At 41.0% G+C, this 25,547-nt stretch overlaps 1 long non-coding RNA gene across 1 annotated transcript in view; it reads left to right on the top strand.

Annotated features, from left to right (window-relative positions):
* LOC148107169 (uncharacterized) overlaps nt 1–16,381 on the top strand; it is a 362,214-nt gene extending 345,833 nt beyond the window's left edge. The window contains exon 4 of the long non-coding RNA XR_015722973.1: nt 16,286–16,381. This is a non-coding gene — a long non-coding RNA (uncharacterized LOC148107169). The remainder of the gene's footprint in view (nt 1–16,285) is intronic.
* Nucleotides 16,382–25,547: the final 9,166 nt, after the last annotated feature.

Raw genomic sequence — 25,547 nt, 5'->3', positions numbered from 1 at the left:
TTTCTTTCATTGCCCGCCAAGGCACCATTCTCACTGGTTTCTCTCATCTGACTGGCCGCTCTTTCCCAGATGTCCTTGCTGGTTCCTCCTTACCTCCACAACCTCCAGGGGTGGACCTAGGCCTCACTCCCAAGGCCTCTTCTGTATCTGGCTTCGCTTTTCTGGTGATAACATTTTATTGGCATGTCTGCTGAAAACTCCCAGCGCCGTAGCCCAGACCTCCCCTACACTTGCATATCCCCCTGATATCTTGAACTCATCATGTCGGAAACTGAACTCCTAACTTGTCCCTTGAAACGCGGACCTCCTCCTGCCTTCTCATCGCAGTGTGTGCAATTCCATCCTTTTAGTTTCTCATTCTTTTCTTTTTCTCTTCTAAAATGTCATCAAATCCTGTCAACTGTACCCTGTCAACTGTCAAAATCTTTCGGAGTCCCATCAGCTGTCACCTTCTCACTACTGCTGTCCTGGTGCTAATCACCGTCGTTTCCTGAAGTATTGCAAAAACCTCCTGTGGGATCTCCCTGGTCCCCACCTTTCTTACCTTGCTTCTCCACACAGCAGCCAGTGGGCTCCTTATAAACAGTAAGTCAGATCATAGCGCTCATTTGCATGGAACTCTTCAATGGCTACTATTTTAGAAGTAGGCCTTGAGGATTTTTGGTCACATGACTTACTAAAGAAATGTTCTGAGAGGAGACCATCAAAGGAGCAGGGAGAATACGGCATGGACTTGGAAAAAGTCAAGGAGCCTGTGATTTCAGGCAGTGTCCCACACTCGGCCTGATCCCTCAGGGGACATGTGGAATATAAGTTTTAACCGAGTTTGTCCTCTACACACTCCCCCACCAGTCAGTTATTTGCTTGAGGCCACTCCTCTTGCTGGGCCTTCCCTGTTTCACTGTTCCTCTACCTGAGATGTCTGTGCTGGGAGGTCACGATGGTCTGCTTCCTCACTCCCTGCTCGTCTTTGCTCTCATATACCCTATTGCAGAGGCCTCCTCGACCGCCCTGAGAGAACTCTGTCTCCCACACATGACTTTAACTGATTTTATATTTTTCTTAGCACTTAGTACCTCTTTACATAAATACAGATCACGCTGGCCCCCCCACTGCAGGCAGGAGCACTGTTTTACTCACTACAGTACCCCAGAGGCTAGCACAGCACCGGGCACATAGCAGGCCTCAATAAGTATTTGCTGAACAAAGGAGAAGAAATGAAGACATCACACATCATCTCTGGGAAGATGAACCTTTGGGACAACCGAGACCTTCTCCCTTAGGACAGGAAGAAGGACTTACCTGCTTTGTTTATATCAAGTCCTCTGCCTAGAGTATTAGAAAGCAGCTCTTTTCCACCTAAGTCGTTACAAAGGAACACACAGTACCGGCAATTCCTGTTCATTTCTAGCTCACTCTGCAGGTTGGTGAACATTTCCCTTTGGCCCTTCGTCGTTAGGGGCATGAACCTCTTTCGTTGTTATCCTGCACACGCAGTTCTTTTGGTGACTAGACTTGCTGCCACTCCAGGAAACAAAAACAAAACAAAACAAAAAGGCAATAGAAACTTGAATGGGCAAGGTGTCCTGGGTACCAAGAATGAGCTGCTCCAGGTCTGACATCTGTCCTACTGTCTCTCCTAAAATCCCCGAGATTCTGAAACCAATTATTAGAGATAGAGACAAGACAACAGAGTGAAGCTTTTTCCACAGTAAACCACAGACCCCTTCCCACTCCCAGTAGCCATGATTCTCCCCAGCATCTTTTCACTTAGACATTTCCAAATGTGAAAGAGATGCTAATAGGAGAGAGTACAATTTATTATTATTATTTTTTTTTTTTTTTTTTTACAGATAAGAAAGTATAGTTCAGAGTTGGAGTAATGCTAGAGCAAAGTGTAACATAACTTTTCTTCTGGATAATTAGCATTAATGACTTATCTTTGAAAGTCCAAGGGAGGACAGAGGGAGCACAAGTCCACAAAGCAAGGATCTCTCTCCCACAGGGATTCAGAGACCTTAAGCTGCATGCTCATCTGTGCACCCAAATCCAAAAAGAAGTGGTAAAAATCCCATTCACGGAGGGCCCTCCTACATGGGGGGTTCTCCATATGCTTTCTTATTTGCCTGTATTAAACTACTGAATGAGTATTCCCACCTACAGTGTCCTCTGTAAGTTAGCTTCTTTATCCTCAGTAATAATAGATCCTCTACAGTGACATGCTTAAATAAAAGAAGAAATGGCATAATAGAGAAAATTGGGACTATTGATTTCAGTACTGGAGTAAAAGCATGACATCACCATTCTTCTGGTATTTGGGTCAAGTAATGGCCAATATTTCATTAAAAAGGGTGAGATGATGGCCATCTTTTGCACCATCTACACTTGGTGCCTCTCTGGACAGAGGCTTCAGTACCACTCTGATGGACCTCTTGGCTTTGGGTTGAGTCTTTCTAGGCAGGATATTTATGGGATGAAGTCCGGTTTAAAGTAAACTGAAAAGATATGAGGAAAATGGATCTGTGTTGTGAGGAAGCAAAGGAGGGGGCTGAGGAGCAAGCCCAGCCCTGGGATGAAGTCCGTCTTAGTTTGCTAGGACTGCTGGAGCAACATCGCCATGGACAGGTGGCTCGAACAACAGAGATTAATCATCTCACAGTTCTGGGGTCTAGACATCCAAAATTAAGGCGCCGGCAGGGTGAGTTCTTCCTCAGGATATGAGGGGAAATCCGTTCCATGCTTCTGTCTTAGCTTCTAGTGGCTTTCTAGAAATCTTTGGCATTCTTGGGCTTATGACAACACAGCTCCAATCTTTACGTGGTATTGTCCCTGTGTCTCTCTCTCTCTGTTTCCAAATTTCTCCTTTTCGTAAGGAAACCATGATAGTAAATTATTACCCATCCTAATGACCTCATCTGACCTGACCATTTGCAAAAATCTTATTTCCAAATAAGATTTCATTCATTGATACTGGGAATTAGGACTTTCATGTCTTTTGAAGGGACATATGATTCAATCCATAACAAATGAGGGCATCACATTCTGTGGGAAGGGATAGAAATTGGACCTGAGAGATGTCCCTACCCTGTTCCCTCTTCCCTTATCCTTTTATGAGACCCTTATCCAAGTATCTGTAAATTTATGGGGGGTACAGTTGGGGACTGCACTCCATTCAAAGGCTCCTTCAGGAGGCTCTGCAGTTAGACTGAGGTCCTAACTCTGGGAAAAAATACAAATAACTAAAAGATACAATATGCTCAAACTCACAGGAGACTAGGATATACGAACTGAAACAGAAAAATATACTGAAAGGACTATAAATCGGGGAGTGACATGGCCTGAATGCTTTCTAAAGGAAAGCGGCATTATTTTAAAATTTTAACATCATATATTGCTAATGAACTGATATCAAGATTCACATAGTTCAGATTTAAGTTTTTCATAGTAGAAAAGAATGAATTGCACCCACCAAAATATCAGTATATAAAAATAACTTGGAATTCCTTGAGACTCCTACAGTCCTCATTGGGACTACATGCCTAACTGGAAATAACCAAACAAAAACCCATTCCAGTGATTTCCAGGGACACCTTATATGGAGCCAGAATGAGTGAATATTTAGAATGCAGCCCTTTGAAAAGAGGGTAGGTTTAGAAGTCAAATAGTTTGAATGATTCCTGCTGAAAGGAATTCTCTGACTCACCTCTCTTATACCAACGAGGAGGTGACATCTATAAACTCCCAGCAGGTTAACCAACCAGTCTGGCCAGGGAAGGCTTCTTGGGACAAAGGCAGGCCATGTAGGGTCACGGTTTGATGCCTGTCCTTTGGAGATGAACACAAACCAGTTTACCTCAGTGCCACTGTACCCCAGCTCTGAGCTTGGCCGGGTCCCCTCCCATCCCCAGCCTCAGTTTGCACACATGCCCAACAAACAGATGGGCATGCAGCTTCTCAAGGGCCAGCAAGATGATGAATGTACAGGTCTAAGGCGCCAGCACCTTGCCCCGCGTATTGGGAGGGCTCCATAAACAGGAAGCATCAGCATAAAAAGCTGAGGAGAGGGGCTTCTTCAGCGTCTTCAACTCTGTGAGAAACACTGTGATATATTAACTTCTAAGCCAACATGTCCTTGTCCACTGCCTTTTGTGCCTCTAATGAAAGGACATGCCTTTTTTCAAATGCCCAAAGTCCCACAAAGGAAATAACTGAAAATCGCATACTTACGCCACCTCGGCACCCCACCCTCCCCAGAAAAGAGACCAGCTTTTCATTTATAACCGCTGGACATCTTAATCCAAGAATCCTCATCATATTACAGACTGATGTCGTCTGAACAAAGCCTATTACAAATCAATACCGCCGTGCATCTCTCCTAGTTGTCCCAAATTTCAAAGGACTAGATTACCCTGCTGTGTATTTCTTTTTCTAGTTCAAAGCTTCCAAGAAGCTGACAAGAGAAACTGGCCCATATAGTTCAAGTGACTTTAGTGAGAAACAGCACGTTCACTGGGTAAATATAAAAACGAGACTCAGACCTCCCAAGGCCCAGGATTTCCATGCTAGTTGACCTGTCAGAAAATATATACCAAAATAAATAAAGATTTTTTTAAATGTACAATTCTTCATGATGCCCGTAGAGAATAGTGGTATCCAAAATTAAGGTGATGCAAAGGGCAAAAAATTTAAAATAAATGTTACGAAGCAGACATTGATGTTTTCTGTGTATTTAAAGCCAGTGTGCTCTCTTTTCATGTCTTGCATCTGCTCTGATTCTTCAGTTTGGTTTCAAATATATAACTATGTCCTGACTCCTACCAATTCATTTATTTTTGACAGAAGGCTATCAAGAAGTCAGAACTCTCTATAAGGCTAATTTGGTTCACCATCTAGGACAGCACATTTCTTCTCCTCCAAGATGGCTTACTTTGTTGCCTCAGTATTAAGAATATGCCTTTTTTTTAAGACTTTTTTTTTTTTTAGGTAATCTCTACACCCAGCATGGGGCTCGAACTCATGACTCTGAGATCAAGAGTCACATGCTCCACCGACTGAGCCAGCCAGGCAACCCCCAAGAATATGCTTTTTGAGGTGGCATTGAATTGGCCACGTTACTGAAAGGGTGTGGTTTCCTAAAAGCTCGTAAGATAGGCTCCTTTGCCTGAGCAGTCAATCAGAGCTAAGATGTCCGGGGCCTGTGGGGACTGCAAAGACACCAGCAATTTAAATGGGAGGAGATGTTCAGAGATGACAAAGACAAAAGCTAGTGATGGTACGTGTGCTGCCGTTGACTCGCAGTCTGTGTGTTCACAGAGGGAAGGGTGAGGAGGACTGAGGAGGACTGGAAGGGTGTCAGAAGTTTAGAGCTGAGGAAGAGTGAGGGTCCTGGACAAAGCTGTGGCGTGGATGTGAACTAGATACGGTTGGAAGGAGGAGACTTGTGGCCTGCTTTGAGTTGCTTAGGAGACGCCATTGATGGTCTGCCTGTGGCCCCCCTGAGTTCACCCACATTTGGGGGAGACAGCTTTGGACACCTAGGCAGTTACCTGCTTCAAGTTCTGTTCTCTCTGCTTCTCTGCCTGAGATGAGGAAGGGTGTTAGGCAGCAAGCAGGGGGCAGGTTCAATCTAAAAATGTACAAGTGTGTGTGTGTGTGTGTGTGTGTGTGTGTGTGTGTGTGTGTGTGTAGGCTGAACACAACCAGAGTAAGCCTCAACCCCCAGCATGCGAATTGAAGAAGTGCGCACCCCCTGCCCTCAACTGGGGGATTCTAAAGTCTGGGCCTCTGTTCTCCCAGGAGATTCCAGTGGGATCGAGCCCCAGGCGCCCATATCAGTAACCCACTGGTTCACTCAGCCTTCACTGTCTTCTTTTCCTTCTGTTTTCTCCTCTGTTCTTCATAAATTACCTCCACCCAGTACTTCTGTCAGGGACTGCTTGTGGGGACACTGAAACAGAGTCAGGCAGGGTGGAGAATGACACCCCATGCTCTGGTCCCTGCAGACACCTCTCCTACTTGTCATGACCACCAGCACTGGGGCCCTACCCAGCCGCTCATACCACAGGCCCTTTGCTGTGCCCTGCACACAGGGAGACTAGTCCAGTCTGACTCCAGTCTGCCTATAGAAGTACTGTTTATCCCTCAAGATTCAGTCCGGGCATGACCTCTGCTGTGAAAACCCTCCTCCACCCCACTTTTCCAGTCCCTTGTGGGGTAGGGCATGCCTTTCTCTGCATATCCAGGCCTCTCTCCTCGCACTGAGTTCATGGTTTGGAAACAGTTGGTCAGCCCACCTGTGACTTACCTGTGATCTCCTTAAAGGGCAATCCAGACATCTTTCTTTTCTCTAAATTCTTAGGACCTACCCTTATCCTGGTAAAGAAACAAACGCTCAGTACATGTCTTTTTGAGATAACAGTGTCCTATGGGTGGCACCTCCCGTGCCTTGTGGTTTTTCTGGATTCCTAGTGGGAATCTTGGCACCTGAATTTTATTTTCAGAAGCCTCTGTTTGCCCTTACTGTCAACCCCAACTTCTCCGGCGTGGGAAGCACAGAATTTGGTTAACCTCCTGACCGTGGGAGAAGTCTGCTCCTCTCCCGAGGTCCAGTTTAGTACCTGTGGCCCCCTATCCCGCTATGGCAGAAATGCAGAAAAAGCTTACTTGTATATTTTTGCCCTCATTGTGACAGTCGATCTTCTGGGAACTATAGTTTCCTTTTTACAACACAGTTTGTCGTGATAGCCTCGTTCTCAAATTTTCCAGCTGCCTCCGTCCGTATTTTAATGCTATTCACTACTTTTTCTCATCTCATCAGTTTAATTCTTATAGATTTTTCCTCGTTCTGCCTATCTCCAGACTCAGAGCTTTTGTTTGATTCAAGTTCCTGAATTTATTTCCCACTAGCTGCCTAAGTCAACAAAAAGCCCTCCCAAAGGATGAGGCCTCAAATGATAAATTCCAAAATCCATCCTAGAGCCTGTGGCTGGCTTAAATTAGATCTGGTGCCTTGTTTTTTGCTAACCTGTCCTGATTTCCCACCTTTATTTTGGAGTCTTTCTTTGGCCTCCCTTCTCCTTTTGTTTCCTCTGCACCCTTCCATGCGGGAGTCCCTGTGTGCTGCCATCAGTTTCTGCTCTGCTCTATGCTGGCTCTGGGCATCTGCGTCCATTCCACGCTGCCACGGCGCACGCTCAGCGGGAGGCCCCCTTCTTCAGCCCTGGCCCTACGCTCTCAGACAAACTTTGAGCTCTGCCATGCCACTTTCCTGCTTGGTGTCTGCACTCTGTGTTCTCTGGATGACTGAAACTCATGGTAAGAGTTCAAGTCCTCTTCTCTAGTTCCTGCTTTCTGCAGGCTTCTTGATCTCGGCCATCTGACTCATCCAGGACTCTTGCCCTCTTGCCCTCATCAGCCATCAGATACAAAGTCACAGAGCATCTACCTCTGAGAGATCCCCTACAGCTGCAGGAACTGCCCCGTACTTGCTCCCGCTGGCATCTTTGGAGGCCCTTCTTGCCTTTATTTGGTTTCACTGCAGTATTTTTCTAATTAGTCTTCCCACTTGAATCTCTCCTCCTTCAGCCCACTCTGTTCATGCCCCTACCTGAATTTATTAGCATCATCGTTCAGCATTACGGATCAGGGAGAACCCTTGAATGGATGCCTAGAAACCTGAGTACCAACCAGCTGGGCAGTAGTCATTTTCACCCCCGAAGACCTCACTGTTCCTTCTTTAAAATGTGACACACAGACTAAGCGATTTCTACATCTCTGTCCAGCTGTACAGCTTTTTTAAAAAAATACCTTTGAGATATAATTTATATACATCAGAAAGTTAACCTATTTAAAGTGTATAGGCCAGTATTTTTTTAGTATATTCAAAGAATTGTGCAGTCATTTTCATCCAATTTTGGAACATTTCTGTCACCCCTAAAAGGGATCTGCTAGCAGTCCCTCCCCACATCCCCCAACCTCACCTTGCAGCCCCAGACAACTAAGTGCTCATCTGCTTTCTGTCCCTACCTATTTACCTATTTGGGACATGTCATTTAAATGAGATCAGACGTCATGTGGCCTTTTGTGCCTGGCTCCTTTCACTTAACCTAATGTTTTCAAGGTTTAGCCCTGATGTCGCATGTATCAGTCCTTGATTTTTATGGCTGAGTAATATTCTGTTTATGGATGTATTGCCTTTTGTTTACCCATTCGTCTGTTGACAGACATCTGTATTTTTACTTTCTGGCTACTATGAAAAATGCTGATATGAAAGCTCTAAAGTTTTAGATATTATTCCTAGCATGATACCAAGGGATAAGTTGAGCAATATCCCATTTTTCATTATTCTTTACAGATAACCTGTAAAGCCATCTTGACATGAGGATGGGGCACTCTCAAAGGAGAAATCGACTGACAAAGTCTAAGGAGGTGTCTCATGCACACACACACACACACACACACACACACACACACCAAAACAAAAAAAAAAACCTTGAAGTTTCTGTTACTGCTTTCAACTGTAGCCATGTCTATTAAAAGCCACTTGTAAATAGCTAACTTCAGCTCTGGCATGCCATAGATTAGGCATATTTGTTTTCCAGGGAAGATTATAAATAGAGGGGGGAGGGGGGAGCGAAACAGAATGTATTTTGCAAATGAGCCCAGATGGAAAACTAACAGATGGCCATGCACTGTATTTTGTGTGTTCAGACCTACATTTAAATTAAAAATTTTCATAATTATGATTAACGTCTGTAGCAACACTAGTTTTCCTGTGGTGGCATCATATATCATGTATCGGAGGTATCGAGTAGAACATTTTCATGAAAAGGTTTCAGACTTTATACAAATTTTGGTACTTGCCTGCCCTACACTTAAGAAGGAAACAAAACAAAACCTCACTCAGCAGTGATGGAGCGCATTGAGGAAACTTCAGTACAAGTGGACTTTCTATAATAAGGCCGTCTGCCGCCATCTGGCTTTTTCTCCCATGTTAAAACTCCAAGCCAGCTATTCCGTGCAGAGGGGGAAATAATGGGCCTTTATTTGCATGGCTATTTTTTTCTAGATTCTGATAGGAAGAGTTTTCTCTTGGATCACACATTTTTTAAAAATTTCTATCAGTACATGGTATATATTTATTTTCTGATGGTAGGTGTCTCATCTTGTATGTTATCCGGCACCCTTTGCTTTTCTCCTTTTCCCTTTTCTTGGGTGATTCTGTGTCTCATGAGTTTCCCAGGTCTTCTTAGAGGCGGGCAGTTTTGAGGGGGGTCCGTGAAATGTTTCTCCAGCTAGAATCAGGATTTCAGCCTGTGCAGTGAGAATATGAAGCCCGAATCAGTCTTTGTAGGACCTTTGGTCAATTGGGTGGAGTTTGGGTGGTGCGGTTGACTTCCTTGCACCAACTCAGGTTCTAGATGTGTAAGATGGGGAGCCCTCACTGCTCTTCAGAAGGCACCTGATGTGCTCGACTTCTCTTTGCTCTGCCGTGGTGCTCTGCTCTGGGACACGTCCAGACTGCCTTCCATTTTGGTAGTTCCTTATTCTTGCGTCCCTCTCCTCTGACATACTCTCCCATTGTTTTGGATTTTTACCTCCATCATTACATCACAGCTGTGCCCATTTTTGACTTGCCATTCTGTCTCATGGTTGGCATTTTGCCTTGAGCAGGATTCTTCCTCCCTGACGTAGTTTTTTTTCCTGGTATTGATTTATCATACAAAGTTCTTTCATTTGGCTCCAACGCAACACATTCCTCAAGGTGACTTCTCCTAGGCATCGTGGCCAGGTTCCCCCATAGTGGAAAGACCCTGGTGTGGACCTCTACCTGGACAAACAGGGTAATGCACCATCCTACATTACCCCTGACCGTGGTGGGTCTGCAGTTAGAGGAGGCGGCTTTTACTTTAGTGATATCCTAAAGCTGCTGCATTTCATTTAAGTCACCAAAAAGTAATGACCAGATGTTCTGAGTTTGCGTGGTAGTAAGACCCAAAGCTTACCATCGGGATAATAGTTTATACATATTAATAACATCCACTGAGTCTACAAAGTGGAGCTGGAAAGACTTTCTTTTAGGTCATTTCAGTTTTTCAAGAAGTTGTGGGGGATGGTGCAGGGAATAAGGTGGGGACAAAGCCAAGTTCTGGTCTTCCAGTCCTCAAATTTTTGCTTTCTGGCTTCATGTTCAAAATTTTACCCTCCAGATGTCCTAGAGAGAAGAAGATACACGATGGAGATGAGAGTGTGGACAAAATGAATAACAGTTTTAGGATATTTTACTTACAATTTGGAAAAGTTAAGTTAGACTTTCAACAACAACAACAAAAACCCAAACAAACTCATTCATCTCTTTTTAGGTTCTCAGATATGAGAGAGAACCCAAAAAGGGTAAATGAGAGGGACAGAACATTAGCCGCCCATGTCGTAAGTCAAGCCAGAAGCTATGTCCTGTGAATACTCTAAAACATTATATATGCCCATATACTGGAGAACGAACATATTTGATGCCATAAAAGAAGCCTTGGAAGAGCTGCTGAGCATTTAACAACATCACTAATTATTTGTGTAACGTTTGGCAAACAGTCAAAACCAGAAATTTTTTTTCTGGTAAACATATTTTTACACATTTGTCCTCCGTACAGAAATAACCCATCGAGATGCATATATTTTCACTTGCCCGTGTTTGCATTGCTGAGGCATAAACCAATCCTCCCTTAAAAGGTTCATTTCAAAGTTATTAGCTAATTCATAAGCCCAGCAAACCTGGGGGCCCACAAGCATATGCTTTGCATTGAAACACCAGCTTGGTAATCAAACGAGGAGCAATCTAATATGAGCTTTCAAGGCAGGTGAATTTGACTGTAAATCATGGTTCTGCACATAGGTTTGTATTTTCTATTCTTAATTACATCTGTGCAAATCTCCATTTGTTTATAGTTGCCTAATACATCGAGTGGGCTATTTGCATTCCCAGAGGCACCTTCCCATGGTGTGCACTTCTGAGGGAAAAAAAAAAAAAAAAAAAAACTGGTTCAGCCATTAATTTGAATATTAAGTGCAAAAGGAGATAGAGAAGTGAATGCTCTTCAATTCAGCAAATACTTATGGAGCACCTTGCAAAGTGCTGATAGAGATACACAGGAAATCCAAATGGCCTAAACTCATTAAAGCTCAATTTCCTCATCTATGAAATGGGAGTAATAGAAAAAAAAAAAAGGAGTGTTCACTTAAAATGCTATATAAATAGGAGTTAGAAATAGTAGTAGTGGTAGTAAATTGCAATCCAGTGCCCTCCCCTTTTTTTCCCCAGCACCACTTAATTACAGGTATTTTTCTATGAAAGACTAAATGTGACAAACAAAAACAGAAGGCAGCTGTTTTTATATCTGGTTTACCTATTTTTTTAAAGATTTTATTTATTTGAGAGAGAGAGAGAGCACAAGCGGCAGGGAGGGGAGGATCAGAGGGAGAAGGAGACTCCCTGTCTAGCAGGGAGCCCGACATTGGGCTTGATCCCAAGACCCTGAGATCATGACCTGAGCTGAAGGCAGACACTTAACCAACTGACCCACGCAGGACCCGTTGGGTTACCTATCTTTTTTTTTTTTTTCCACTTCTGTTAATCCTGTCTTATCTAAGAAAGGATTTGCAATAGCCAGTGGCAGTCAAAAGGGTATGTGGTGTACAAGCATTATGAACTTGGGGAATGCCTTTTGTTTGGGAGATGCTGTATGTTCTATGATAACAGAAAGAAAACTGGGGACTGCCTAGTTCTAGGTTAAATGTAAGAAAATGAGGGGGGAAAAAAGAGAGATCTTCAGATTAATCCTTGGCTTCTGTGGATTTCCTTAAGAAAGCAAGGGATATAAGCAGATGATTCATCTGAGACTGAAAATGCTCTCTGACCAAGGCCTTCCCAGAACTGCATCTGTATGTAAAATGGAAATCTACATGTCCTACCGACCACATGATGTCCATACGAAGACCCACACCCACAGTGTATGTGAAAACTCTTTATAAATACCAAACAACCGGGTCTTTATTATTTTCCTCTTTATCTGAGTGTAGGGAATGAGAAACAAGGTGTTGAAGACCCTCAATAGATATCCTTCCTCAAAGCACTACGAATAAATAAGGGAGCCAAGAGGTACCTCAGGCTCCACCTCCCTTTGACCCTTCCATCCTGAGCATCCACAGTGTGTCTGCCCCCGGCCATCTGAGCACTGCTGCTTATGGACAGTGGTTAGGTTGAAGCTGGATCTAACCTGTCAACAACGAAAGGAGAAAGTACAAGTCAGTCTTCTGAGTCACCTTGAGAAAAATCACCATCTCATTTCAGACCTTCATTTCCTCATCTGTAACACAAAAAGTCCTGGTCAGATGCTGTGTGAGATTTCTAACTGATCTTCCCTAAGTCAGAGAATAAATGAGCCCTTGTGTGTGTGCCCGGACATGAGCGATGAGTTGGTGATATCATGGGGACCTTCTCTTCAGTATCATGAGGAGTCAGCATCAAAGAGTCTCCTAAGCCGGAGCAGTCAGGAGCTATGCTTTAAGGCCTGCAGGTGGCCGTATCAGGGAGCCGCTAAGGGCCAGGGAGGCTTGTTGTGAAAAGCTGGATCTTCTGCCAGCCTGGCTGATTGGCTAAGAACGTGCCATTCATTAGTCCCTTATCAGTCTCACTAGCTGCTTTCGCTTACAGTACAGAAGTGTGATTTCCCCAGGTAACCCCAGCCACCACAGTGACAGAGAATCATACTTGCAGTGGCCTTTCAAGATCAGAAGTGACCACAATTTATGGCCTCAGAAGCCATAGGCGATTGACCCTCTGCGTTCAACAATCTTGCTTGAGAAGCACTAAATGCTTCCTTATGCTTTCTTTCCTATGCTTTCTCTCATTTGTCCATATCCTTCTGTTTCTCCATTCATTAGCTTATTAAGTAATTGCTTCGTTAATAATTCTTTCTAAAGAGGGGCGCCTGGGTGGCTCAGTCAGTAGAGCGTCTGTCTTCAGCTCAGGTCATGAACCTAGGGTCCTGGGATTGAGTCCCTGTCGGGCTCTCTGCTCAGTGGGGGAGTCTGCTTCTCCTTCTTGCTCTCCCTCATCCTCTCCCCCTACTTGTGCACATTCTATCTCTCTAATAAATAAATAAATAAAATCTAATAATAATAATTCTTTCTGAAGAGCTATTTGCTGTTGAAACAATGGTTGTTCAGTAATTGTTGGTTAGCTGGAGAGCTATGTCATTTTAGGAAAATGTCCCCCAAAGTGCTTTCTCTTGTCAGGATGTAAAGTCGTATTTAGAAATGTAAGTTCTGAATCAAGTTGAAGAGGAAGATGTGGGGGAAAAACAACAACAACAGCAACAAAAAAAACCACCCCAAAACCTTATTATATTTAAGAACCAAGAGGTTAAGTAATTTGCCTAGCATCCCAATAAGTGGTGGCAGGGCTGGAATTCAAACCCCAGCCTTTCTGACGCCAAACTATATAGTTTTCCAGGATTGTCACACCATTGCCAGGGGCAAAACTTATCCAGAAAAGCAGCCTCTCACTAAAAGCTTCCTTCCTGCCTTCAGGGTTCCTGAAAGCACCACACCCTCATGCTTTTTATCTGGTGATGCTCTCCATAACATAATCAGTGTAGCAGTAACTGAGGCTTAGGTCCTCACCCGCTGGCCTCGGCATCTTTATGTGCCTGCATTCTCTAGTCAATCCATTATGTAGCTGTGATTTAACATTTTCTACATCTTACAATTGGGATAAGTTCATTTCCTGGAAAATCATGACAAAGAGGTTTCATCACAACATAGTGTTTGGTGCACTTGGGGGTTGTACCGTATGTGCCTGTCCCAAGAGCTTTCCTCCCTCTGGTCTACAGGACTGAGTTCTTAGGTGGTCTTGGCAATGGCAAGCGAAGCCTTCACAGAGCCCAGGAAGTCCCTCCCCTGAAGTGTCAGACAGCAGCCCTGGAGATGCTTGCAGTAGCCCTCTGAGTAATCAGAGGTATGGGTTGTGCAGGGAAACTTCTCTTTCTTAAAACTTGAACGCCAGGTGTCCATTTCTAGTCTCACATTCACTAAAACAGGTTCTATGTGGCAGGGCCTTGAAATGCTGTCAAGGGTTTTTTGGATTGTCCCATGCCATCTTATTTTTCCAGAGGTTGCTTTATAGAGAGTTTGAGCCCCAGGTAAGGAAGACATGTGTGTGACATCTCATCTCTCTGTCTTCTAGGAACTGACTGATCATTTTCAGCTCTCATTCGCTGGGCTTGTGAGAAACTTACCTTCATTTAGCACTGGGTCAAGGTTTTGGAGGTTCATGCGTGTCCAAAGTTTTGCACAAGGGAAGTGGAACGGCCTTGATCATGTCCTTGTTTATCATGTCCTTGGCTTGCTCCGGTTATGGCTGAACCATACAGACCAGATCTATGTGGTCCCCTCAGGGTGACATCCATGCTTGGATGTAGGTCCCGTGGGCTTTGCTCCCCAGGGACTTGCTGCCTCCAGTCCTGCCAGGAAAAAGGTCTGCCGTGGTTACTTCATGTCACCTTGACTGGGCCATGGAGTGCGCAGACGTTTGATCAAACATTATTCTGGGCGTGTAAGTGAGGATGTTTCTGGAGAGATTAACACTGGCATTGGTAGGCTGAGTAAAGCAGATGGCCCTCCCTAATGTGCATAGGAGCCCCCCATCCAATCAGTTGAAGGCCTGACTAGAAGAAAAAGCAGACTCTTCTGGGAGTAAGGTGGACTCCTCCTGTCTGACTGCCTTCAAACTGGGCTACCAGTTTTCTTCCCGCCTTTGGGCTTGAACTGAAACGCTGGCTCATCTGGGTCTTTAGTCGATCAGCATTTGGAGTGGAACTGCAGCCATAGCTCTCCTGGGCGTCCAGCTTGCCCGCTGCCAATCCTGAGACTTGTCAGCCTCCATCATTGTGTGAGGCAATTCCTTATAGTAAATCATCTGTACCATCTATCTGTCCCTCCCTCAAATTCCTCTAGCTCTGGTTTTCTGGAAAACCTAACTATTAAAAGGGTACAGCTCTTCTCTGCTTTTCTCTCCCCTCATTCTCCCCGTCTCTAGCCCAGCCTTCTGTCCCTACCTTTGTCAAACTTCTGACCAAGAGAACTGAGAATATACAAGTATCCCCATGCGTTGGTTTCCAAGGGCAGCTCTAACAAGGTACCACAAACTGGCTGTCGCAAAACAACAGGAATTCTCCCCTCACAGGTCAGGAAGCTAGAGGTCTAAAATCGGGGGTTGGCAGGGCCACGTTCTCTGAAGCTCTTGGGTAGGACCCGTCTTTGCCTCTTCCAGCTTCTGGTGGCTGCTGGCGACACTTGTTCCCTGGATCACAGCTACATGGCTCCAGTTTCTGCCGTTGTCTTCTCATGGCTGCCTTCCCCCTTTATGTGTCTAAATTTTGTCTCTAATTTCTCTTAGAAGAGTGCTAGTCTTTGGATTTAGGGCCCACGTAAATCCAGTATGACCTCATCTTAAATTAGCTAATCACATCTACAAAAGTCTCCTATATGTTATTTCTACTCCATGTGAGAATTAACCCTTATACATGTACACACACACTCACATACACACTTTCCTTGAGATGATGTTCACAGACCAGCTGTGATACATGCTTGAACACAGATCGGGAGAAGAGAAATACAAATAGAAATGATAGATGGTCCTGTCTCAAAATAGTTTTCTGACTCATTTGTAAGAAGGGCTTTACTATTAGAAAACATCATACAGTATAGCACGTAGTTTGACGGGCTCAGAAATGACTCCTAGCCCCTCTGGGATGAAAAGGAGTCCTATACGGCTGCCTTTGGTGCTGGAGGCATACGTCAAGGCTGCGGGGCATTGCGCAGGTAGCATGGAAAGTTGCCTCATCAGCTGTGTGAATAAATAGCCTTGCCTTGGCCATTTTTGGTTGCTCCTAGCTCCTCCCACAGCCCCTGCCCCCCATTCAATCTGCTGTTCTCTGTCTGTGGTTGCAATATTTTCTATCTTTGAGGTTATTACGGAAAAGGATATTTAAGTTTCCTTCTCATTTGCAGGTTGCCTTTTGCTATTTGCTGTCTGCCTTTCATTAGAGGCTTTCCTCTGATTTTTGTGATCTTTGTCTCTTGACATGAGTGAGAGACTAAAAACTCACTGGGATCGCAGATGCTTGGGTGGGATTTGTGGACTGTGAGTTTCACCAAATGTGACCTGACTAGGCCATTTTATTGAAGAATCCTTAATGTTACCTCATTCCCCTTGGATTCTTTTTAGGTCCTCCAGAGAAAACACTTTCAGTATCCTGCCTGGAGGCCAATTGACACAGGAATTCTGGAATCCTCCTAGAAGAAGATGGCTGGGGTCTCAACATCTCGTATGTATATGTTCACTTAATTTTCTGTTTTAATCGTGAAACAATGATTTTGAGGATTCATACATCACTTGTGGGAATGTATTCGCAAAAAATGTGGAAGTATCCAAGATGTCCTTCAATAGGTGAATGGATAAACAAGTTGTTGTATATCCATTCAGTGGAATATTATTCAGGAATAAAAACAAATACGCTATCAAAACATGAAAAAAGGAGGATGAACCTAAAATACATATTACATTTGTGACTCCTGGGTGATGCAGCCAATTGAGTGTAAATAAGTAAGAGAAGAAGAGATAAATCTAGGCAGAAGAATTTCAAAATAATTTATGCAGCTGTTCCATCCTCAAAAAGGAGGACCTTAACTCCACACTCCTTAAGTGTGATCTGTACATGGTGACATCCTTCTAAGGAGTGCAGTATGGCAAGCCAGGGGAAGGGTAACTTTATAGAGGAGAAAATTACACAAACCTCAGCCAGGTGATTAAGGGCAATATCAACAGTGATAAATCAGGGGAATAGTACCTACCATTCTTGGGATATGGGGAAAACACCACTTTATGTCATTTTACCTCTGGTTATCTTCTCCAAAAGCTGTCACTCCATTCTAATCATGAGACAAACATCAGACAAATTCCAGTAGAGGGGCCTTCTACAAAATACTTGACCATTATTCATCAAAATTGTCAAGCTCATCAAAAATAAGGAAAGTTTGAGAAACTGTCACAGCCCAAAACCAAAACAAAATAAAACAAAACAAACAAAAAGCCCAAGGAGACATGACAAGTAAATGTGATGTGCTAATCTGGGTGGGATCCTGAAATAGAAAAACATATTAGGTTAAAAAAAAAAAAGGAAGTCTGGATAAACTATGGACTTTATTTAACATTAATGTCCCAGTGTTGGTTCATTAATTAGAACTAATAAGTTAGTAATAGGGGGAGACTACATGAAGGAGTATTATGGGAACTCTCTGTTCTGCCCTCCCAAACCTTTTGTAAATCTGTAACTGTTCTAAAAAACAGTCTGTTTTCATAAAATTTAACCAAGGAAAAAAGTATCTTATGTCAATCATCCCCCTGGAAATATTTCAGAAAGTGATTTGGCTTCTACATCACCAAAATAATTTACTCAAACACATGAATTTCCCAACACTTAACAGTTCAGTCATCCCCTTTCTTACTCATTTAACCCATTGCAGGGATAGGATTGTGTGGCATTTAAATATCACCTTAATAACCTCTTGAAGCCAATAGCAAAAATCTTTAAAAAGTTATTTCAATAAATGAACCCCATTGCATCAGTACTTCTTCCTATAAAAATATAAACTCCATATTGTATTGAAGGGAGAAGTTAAATATTATATGCAACATCAGCTCTATATTGTAGCAATATAAATACCTATACTATTTAAACAATTCTTAAAAATGAAACAAAAAAAATTTTTAATCCATTAATTGGAATCTTAGAACTATTGTTTTTTTTTATTGAAGAACAGTTAACATACACTGTTATATTTGTTTCAGGTGTACAGTATAATGATTCAGCAATTCCATACATTACACAGTGTGCCTTAATGTAAGTGTGCTCTTAATCCCATTTATCTGTTTCACCCACCCTCCCATTTTTCTTAGGTCTTTTCCAAGTGAGAACATAAAATAGAAAAAAAACATGTTCCAATTGTATCTTGCAGAGGGCAAGTAATTACAAGTAATCATCTCTCCAATTTAAATGATACCAATAATACTTTCATTAACTGATCAAAATATTCACTGAGTGCAACTTATGGAAAAAGTATATAAATTTCTAGTAGGCAACTAACTGATGTAATTTCATTTTTCCCTTCCTTCATATATCAAGTCAATACTTACCCTGTAAACATCGTGTGGGGATGTAGAGCTCAGAAGAAGGCCAGGCTTGAGGCAGAGTTAGTGGTCTTTTCCCTTGTAGGTGACAATTATAGCAAGGAGAGTGGATCTTCTCTTGCATTAACAGTCCCCAGAAAAAAAGAAGAGAAGAAATGATGAGGGACAGGAAGGTGCCAACAGTAATACTGCATAACAAATTATCGCTAGACTCAGTGGCATATGGTATTTATTCTCATGCTCCTGGGTCTTCGGTTTGCCTGGGGGTTGGCACATATAGGCTGTTCTAGACCTGGGGTGAAGGCACGGAAGCTTTATTGGAGAGAACCTCTTCCCCAGGCAGTTCCACAAGGCAAGCCTAACCCTGCAAACACACTGAACTTCCATTTGGGTTAAGTCCTTTAAACATCACGGTGACCAAAGCATGGCTAGGCTCAAAGTTTAAGGGGTATAGAAGCATACTCTCCCTCTAATGAGAGTCACTGCAAAGCCACAGTTTACCAGTTAGACAGGCATGGGGACAGGCAGAATCCTGGGGTAGGGACGAAAAAGAAGGTGAAGGATATTGAGAAACGTGTGTATTTAAGGAAAGGGTGGACTAAAATAAGGCAGTGAAGGGAAACTAAAATCTGACTAGCGTAAGTCAGGGCAAAGTCATACCCAGGGCTCTGTTCTAGATTATGGCCTCACAAAGTTTAGTCTACAAAGTGGTTTGTTAGTTTCAGGAAAAAAGGGAATCAAGAAAACAATTTTATTACATATTTTTCATAGATTTGAAACCTAAGGTAAATTACACCTTGTCCATAACATCTTATGTGCTTTTAAATGTCATTGCTTCCTTAACAGGTGGTGGTCATCATCCTGGCCAGAGTAATTTTTTTTCCTATCAATTTCTTTTCTTTTTTAATAAGCTTTGTTAAAATCTCATCTACATAATACAAAATTCCCTAATTTTAAATGCAAAGTTTGATTAGTTTTAACAAATGTGCACAGTCTTGCAACCACCAACACTGCCGTCAAGATTCGGGACGTGTTTATCACCCTGGATAGTGCCCTTATCAATTTTGTTTCCAGGCTCTGACAACTACTGATCGATTCTCTATCACTACAACTCGCCTTTTCTAGATCATATAAATGGAGTCATATAGTCTTTTTGGGCCTGGCTTAATTAATTAATAGCGTTAATTATTTTGTGATCCATCCACAGGCACATGCATTGCTAATTAGTTCCTTTTTATTGCTGAGTAGTATTCCATTGTATGGATGTACCATGATATTGGTTTATTCATTTACCAGCTTATGGACATTAAGGTCATTTTTATCCTGAGGCTATTATTAGCTTCTTTGTAACCTGGCTTTGAAGTGTTCGCTCTTAAGCATGGTGGTAATGCCACCTCAGTGAAGTTTCTACGAACATTCATGCACACATCTTTGTGTGGGCATACATTTTGATTTCTCTTTGGTAAATATCTGAGGGTGTTATTGCTAGGCCACGTGGGTATGTGCTTATTTTGTAAAATAATTCCCACCTGTTTTCCAAAGCGTCTCTATTATTTTGCAAGTGTGTAGAGCTTTCTTTTGTTTTTTATTTGCATTTCCCTAACGACTACGGAAGTTCAACACAATTTCATGGATTTATTTGCCATCTTCTTTGGTGACGTTGCTGTTATTGAGTAGCAAGTGTTCTTTGTATATTTAGATACAAGTTTCTGTCAGGTATATATTTCGCATATATTTTCTGTCAGTCTGTGGCTTACCTTTTAGTTTTCTTAACAGTGGCTCTCAAATATGAAAGTTTTTGTTTTGGATAAAGTCCAATTTACCCATTTTTTATATTTTTTATAAATTTTATGCCCCACTTAAGAATTTTATGTTCATCTCAGGGTCTCAAAGATTTTCTTATGTTCCTGTCTAGAAGTTTTATAGTTTTATCTCTTACATGTAGGCTGGTTGTCTGTTTCAAAATAATGTTTGTATATGTTATGAGGTAAAGCTTGAGATTCATTTAATTTTTTTTAATTATGGGCATCCAGTACCACTGCCATATGTTGAAAAGACATGTCCTTTTTCCTTGGTATTTTGTCAGTGAAGCAATTGACCTTTTATGGGTGAGTCCTTTTCTGGACTCTATTCTGTTGCATAATTCTATGTATCTGCCCTTATGCCAGTAACACACTGTCCTGATTACTGTAGCTTTACACTAAGTGTTGGAATCAGGTAATATAAGTCCTCAAACTTGGTTCTTTTTAAAATTTGTTTTGTTTATTCTAGATCCTTCACATTTATATAAATTTTAGACTTATCTTTTCAGTTACTACAAAAAAAATTCCTACTGATACTTTAACTAGAATTATAGATAACTTTAGAGAAAATTAAAATCTGAACAATATTAGTCTCCCAACTAATGAGCATAGTATATCTCTCCATTTATTTAGGTCTCCTTTATATTCTCTAAGCAATGTTTTATAGTTTTCAATATACAGGTCTTGTACATACTTTGTTACATTGATTCATATTTCATTTTTTAATATTATTGTAAATATATTTTATTAATTTCCAATTGTTTATTTTTAGTATATAGAAATACAGTTGAATTTTCCATATCAATCTTACATTCTATATAAAATATGTCTGTTACAAGTTTTACTTATTCTAGTTGCTTTAGACTAGATTATAGACTTTTTAAAGTTTTTTGGACAGAAATTCATATTGTCTTTGAATCAACAGTTTTGCTTCTTCTTTTCCAAACTGTATGCCTTTTTTTTTTCTTGCATTATTGAACTAGCTGGAACCTTGAGTACAGTGCTGAATAGAAGTGGCGAGAGCTGATATTCCATCTTATTCCCACCTTAGGGCATGGCATTTTAGTCTTTTACCACTAAGTGTAATGTTAGATATAAGTTTTTGTAGCTTCCTTTTATCAGTTGGTAAAATTACCTTGTATTCCTAGTTTTTATCGTAATGGATTCTGGCAAATGCTTTTCCTGAATCTATTAAGATACGGTTCTTTTTTAGTTCATTAATATGATGGATTACATTGATTGTCTCTTAACTGTTATATCAAAACTGCACTTCTGGGATAAAGCCCACTTGCTCATGTTGTATCATCCTTTTAATATGTGGCTCAATTTGACTCGCTAAAATTTTATTGAGGATCTGTTAAAATTTTTTTAGGGATTTTGCATCTATGTTTATGAGACATATTAGTCTTTAGTTTTATCTTCTTATAATGTCTTTGTCTAATTTGGTCATCAAAGTAATTATGGTATCATAAAATGAGTTGGGAAGTTTTTATTCCTTTTCTATGTTATGGAGAAAATGTATAGAATTAGTATTATTTCTTTATCAAAATTTTGGTACAATTGGTTACTGGAATCATATGCACCTGCAGTTTTTCTGGAACTGTTTTTATCTACAAATTCAATATCTTTACTAGACACAGAGCTAATCAGGTTACCTATATCTTCCTAAGTATGCTTTGACAGTTTTAGTCTTTCAAAGAATTTTTCATTTCCTCTCTGTTGTTGAACTTATTGCCTAAAGTTGTCCATAATTTTCACTTTTCAGCCTCTTAATATCAGTAAATTTTGTAGTGACAATCCCCCCTTTCATTCATGATGTAGATAATTTGTATCAGTCTAACTATACATTTAAAATTAATTGATACGTTTTCAACAATACTTGGCAGACAGGTATGTACTATTTGTCTTTTTGTTTATATATATCAAGTTGCAAATTTGCGTTACTATTATGTTACATTACATTGTATTTCACAAAATGGTCCAGTGGCTTTAAAAGTAGTACATATATTCTTAAAAGTATTGCTGGAAATTTTAATGTAAATCTTACCATTGAGGGAAAAATTATAAGGTTAAATAGTTAATAGTTTGTGCAAATATGGAGGATGAATTTGAATGGGCTACAAGTGAATTTATAAGTATCATGATTTTGTAAAGTAGTTAAAAATGAAATGCAAATAGTAAATACAGTGATTTTTATCGGAAAATTGGTTTTCAGTGGACTGGAGATCAATTTTCTCTCACCCTTTAATTCATTGTTACAATTTTTTTTCCAATAGTAGCATGAAACCATCAGAATTTAAGCAGGGCACAGTGATCTTGCTAATAAACCAATTGAGTGTTTCTAGTACAAGTGCAAATGTATACCTTTCCAGTTAGAAATGATGAATTTTGCTGCTAAAGAAAGAGATGAAGTAAAAAATATTCAAGGTACACCAAGTGAAAACAGGTATTATTCAAGTTATTGCAGAGAGAATATAAAAGAAGTCATAAAGTTAATGATGAACAGTGTGTACAGAAGATAAACAAAGTATATTAGTTATCTAATGCAATGTAATAAACTAACACAAAACCTAGAAGCTTAAAAGAAGTTATATTTATTATCTCACAATTTCTGCAAGTCAGGAATTTAGGAGCAGCTTATCTTAGGGCAGTTCTGGCTTAGGATCTCTAAAGAAGTTGTAGTCAAGGTGTCAGCCAGGTCCGCAGGCACTGGAAGGCTTGATTGGGGTTGTAGGATCTGCTTCCAAGATGGCTTTACTCTCATGACTGTTAGCACAAACCTCTCTTCTTTTATGGTTGTTGGGAGAACTCATTTCCTTGATACGGGGACCTGTCCATGGAGCTGAGTGTTCTCACAAAAGGTCAGTGAGGTTCCTCTAGAGCATGTGATCCAAGGAGGAAGCCACAATGCTTCTGTATGACCTAATCTCAGAGGCTTCACTTCATTTCTGCCGTATTCTATTTGTTAGAGGTGAGCTACTAAGCCCAGTGTACACCCAAGAGGAGGGGAACTGACATTGACCTTTTGAAGAGAGGGATGTCAGAATATTTGTGGACATATTTTTAAACCACCACAGAAGACTTGCTATTGGTGAAATTCATCAGTAAGAGAACATTTTGGAATTCCAGAATCATACTATATAAAACAGCAATTAATATCGTGTGCTCTTTGCTGGCATTTTGCTTTAAAGTTTAACTAAACTCCATTTGGCTTACAAGCAATACCTGTGCAGTTGACCCTTGAGTGACACAGATTTGAACTGCACAGGTCCACTGATTCATAGATTTTTTTCAGTAAATACACTATAGTGCTGAATGCCGTTTTCTCTTCCTTATTTTCTTAATAACATTTTCTTTTCTCTAGCTTGTTTTATTGTAAGAATACAGCATGTAATATAGATAACATACAAAATATGTGTTAATCGACTGTTTTTGTTGTCAATATGGGTTCTGCCAATGGTAGGCAATTAGTTAAGGTTTGGGGGAGTCAGAAGTTGTACACAGATTTTTGACTGTGCAGGGAGGTCAGCGCCCCTAATCCCCACCCCCACCCCCGTTGTTCATCTCTCAACTGTATAAGAAATAACTTCTCTATAACTTCTCATTTGTTTATTAATGAAAATCTGTGCCATGGAAGATTTCTGTTTGTTTGGTGAATGATCACTATATATACTGTGGTTGTCTTGGAGTAAGCGTTGAATGTTAAACCAGTTACATGTGTAGAGAGGAAGGGCATCACTAGAGAAAGGAAAAAGGTTGTCCCTGATCACAGAGTACTTGATTCACAGAATACAAGTGATGGTCAGCCACGTTACTGGTAACATTCGTTCAGTCTTGAGAGAAATAGGGACCTTTTAAATACAGCCAAATTGTAGCTGTTGATTATCTTTTCAGCTTCTTTTGGCAAAGAAAATGGCAGCCATGTAAAATGTTACTTTTTCATACACAAGAATACCTGAGGTTGGGAAGTGGTGCTTAACATGAATTTTTATTAGATGATGAATGTGAGATTAAAACATTTTAATGAAGTTACTATTTCTGGCCACAGTTGTTTCTATGAGTGGCTTTCTTAGATATAATCCAGAATGAAAGCACAGTGGCTAAGACTTAAGTCAGTTCTGGAGTCAGGTTTCTGGGGTTCAAAACCCCGCTGGACCATTCACAAGCTACAGGACCTTAGACAAGTCATTCCAAACCTCAGTGACTCAATTTCATTATCAGTGAATAAAGGTGATAATATTACCTGTCTTGAAGAATTGTCCTAAGATTCACATGGGATAATCCATATAAAATGCTTATGCTGCCTGGCATATAGTCATCATGCAATAAACATTAGGTATTTTGACACTTACTATTATATCTTGCACATGGTATTTTAGGGCAAAACACTGTGAACTTCAGTTAACCTATAAAATTTCTTAGGAAGCTGTACTTCTGGTTAAAATAGCTCAGTCACCATGATTTTGACCCTTTCTCAACCCTTAATGTTTTATCTTAATCATCTTTGAAAAGAATCTGTAATCTATTGTTGCATATATTTTAAACCCGTATACACAAGGATCCATAGAATATGAAGAAAGACTCGGCTGAGCCCAGGGCAACTAAACAGTGCGTTAGGAATCTTTGATTCCACTCTCCCAATATAAATCTTTTACCTCTCCAGATTTGCAGTTGGTGTGCTCATCAACTTAAAGTGAAGAGGAATACTGTAATTAGTCTTTAGTGAGAAATCTACCCCAATTTCAGGTCTGTGTTCAAGTGTAATGTCCGTAACTATCTATTAAAACCATAAACTGTGAACTAGAATTTTCAACCTTAACAGTTTCAGAGAATAAGGGGAAAATGATTGGAAGAGGAAATTGACCTTTGAATTGAGCTATTTGTGTTTAGCTGGCTGTAGATATTTTGATGAAATATTTTGACAATATTTTCCTTCCCTCGGGTATGAAATAACCATTATTTTTTATTTTTAAAATGTGTCTTTTAAGTTAAAAAATTATAAATCTTTAAAAAAAAGTCTTCTATGGGGCGCCTGGGTGGCACAGCGGTTGAGCGTCTGCCTTCGGCTCAGGGCGTGATCCCGGCGTTCTGGGATCGAGCCCCACATCAGGCTCCTCCGCTATGAGCCTGCTTCTTCCTCTCCCACTCCCCCTGCTTGTGTTCCCTCTCTCGCTGGCTGTCTCTGTCTCTGTCGAATGAATAAATAAAATCTTTAAAAAAAAAAAAAAGTCTTCTAAAATTGGTGCTTGCTTTTTTTTTCGTGAAATACCGTAATGGGCAAGCACCCTCCCTCTCATGAAAGTTGAGAGTTTGAGTGATCTCACTGCAGTCAGAGAGGTACTAGAGATGCAGTGTCCACACAGGAGCCATAACACAAAATAGACAATTCAAGCAATAGAAATTTGGAGCAGGGAGAGAATACTTCCAAGAGGAGGAGGCCAGTCTATAACAGACTTACAGAGCAGGTGGGATCTGAACCTTGAAGGAAGTGTGGGACT

The sequence above is a fragment of the Ursus americanus genome, chromosome 34 (genome assembly GCF_024610735.1).
Source record: "Ursus americanus isolate L20-20 chromosome 34, mUrsAme1.1.p, whole genome shotgun sequence".
NCBI lineage: Eukaryota > Metazoa > Chordata > Mammalia > Carnivora > Ursidae > Ursus > Ursus americanus.
This window is presented reverse-complemented; position numbering and strand designations above follow the sequence as displayed.